The sequence below is a fragment of the Petaurus breviceps genome, unplaced genomic scaffold (genome assembly GCF_028583685.1).
Source record: "Petaurus breviceps papuanus isolate PSGF00001 unplaced genomic scaffold, PetGlider_PUasm1.0 38, whole genome shotgun sequence".
In the NCBI taxonomy this organism is placed as follows: Eukaryota; Metazoa; Chordata; class Mammalia; order Diprotodontia; family Petauridae; genus Petaurus; species Petaurus breviceps.
The window spans coordinates 68,676,701-68,678,907 of record NW_027186304.1 but is presented as its reverse complement, the minus strand read 5'-3'; positions in this window follow the sequence as shown (position 1 = coordinate 68,678,907).

The window sequence follows — 2,207 nt, the reverse complement described above, 5'->3', positions numbered from 1 at the left end:
AAAGAAAGAAAGAAAGAAAGAAAGAAAGAAAGAAAGAAAGAAAGAAACTAGACAGTAGCTTAGGAAACATGCATAAGGGAGGTGAACAATAAATGATAGGAGAAATAACAAGAAAACACATAGTTAAAGATCCAGGCAAAGGATCAAAATCTGTGAAGATGACTGTCCTAGAAAACAAAGCAGAGTAAAGGTCTAAAATATAAATGGATAGTCCATAACAAGGAAACCCATAAGGGCTGAAGGATCAAGGAAAACAAAGACAGTCACAAGGTACCCAAATCAAAAATGCCTTTGGTAATTGAAGCAGCTTTGAGCCCCAACCAAGAAGTTTTTAAGTACATTCTGTTAATGCAAACACTAATCCTCAGGCATGGCTACTCTGGGGCACAATGTGAAAGTGAGAATGCCTCACTGGAGCAGAAAGAGAATAGAGAAAATGGAAACTCTGTCAAAGAGATCCTGAAACAGAAAAAGTGTCAAATCCAGGTCTTTTGCTTCCAAGTTGAGTGCTCTTTCTATTACATCTTGCTACGTTATTATCTGCAGTTTATCCTTTATTAGTCATGAATGTTTTTCATTATTGTATGAGCAAGGGAACGAAAGACCATTATTGAGACCAGTTCAACACAACAGATTCTCTCACTTCTTAAGCCCATGTTTTCTAACATAGTACATAGTCCTACATTTAAATTTATTATATAGCTTGATTTTTTCTGCCAAATTCTCTTTTCCAATTCCTATATTGCCATGGAATTTTGAAGCATCAGCATTATTCCAGGTTATTATGTCTTTACCTAATAAGACAGTCCTGGGCATTCAATAGTCTTTCATGAATAGATGGCAGAGTTACTGCTTTTCATTTTAGCCTAAGCTAGTGTGATTTCCCAGTGTTTTGTTGGGTTTTTTTTTTTTCAGCAAGAATCAAGTATTTGTACGGTACAACCTGCCAAGGGGAATAAGGGAAGGCAATGTTTACACTAATTTTCTATCATGGTTGAAGTCTTTTCCATCATCAACAATTGTGGTATTTCTCAGCTTCTCAAGATGGCTTCTATATTTGTCCATGTCTCAGCTCCATGGAGTAGAATAGAGATTACAATTGCCAGATGTCATCCATTTGGCTCATTTTCAATATTGTGATCTTGAAGTACTTATTTAATCAGGAGATTAAAGTCTATGTTTATGCTTTTAATTCAATTCCAGAATCCTTCATCAACATAAACTTTTAAAAATAATATGTTTCCGGTAAGCAAAAATGGTCAACATCATCCAGAGTCTCTCCATTAATCTGAATTGTGCCTATTAGTGACTTCTTGTTGTGAGCTTGCTGTGAGGGTTCTGTTTTTTAGAAAGTTCAAAGTTATTCTCCTTATGTCATGGTAAAGACTATTAAATCAGTCATTAAACTGGCTCTAATATGGCAATTACTAAAGATTAATTCACCAAAAGGTCCAATCAAGTGGAACCTATTAATCTTGATTACACACACACACACACACACCGTTCCACCTTCACCATCAAATTCTAACCGCATCTCTCCCCCCTACAACATACACTCAACTTGGTAGGGGGGGGGGAAGGGAGGAAATCTTCAACAGTATTTGGAATTCTTTCAAGACCATAATCATTAGCTCCTGAAAAGAGACACATGGGTTCTAAAGCTAAAATCACCAAGGCCAAGATGATGAGAAGATCCAAAAGCTAATTAACCACAAACATGGGGCTTTTAGCACTTGGGAAAATGTCATCAACACCTTGGGAAAGAAATCCAAGAATCTATGTGCCTAGGCAAAAATTCAAAATAGACTCTGTTAAGGAAAAACAGATGGGTAGGATGGCAAGCCAAAGAGATGGAAGATCACACATCCCCAACAGACTTTGGGTTTCAAGGTTTTGTGAGAGTCAGGTCAAATTGAATGGCATATATTGATTACCTACAAAAAGAAACCTGTGCAAAAGAAAAAAAGTAAAAATGTTCCTGCTTTCCAAAAGCCTACAATCTAGATGATAAAAGCAAGAAGAAAATAAGGCAGTTCTGAAGTTATTTTTAAAAGCTGTATTCAAAATAGGAAGGGCAAGAAAGGATAGTACCTTACTGCATGGGCAAAAGGAAAGTAATATTAACTGAGAAAATAAAGGAAAGTAGAAAGAAAGAGAGAGAGAAAGAAAGAAAGAAAGAAAGAAAGAAAGAAAGAAAGAAAGAAAGA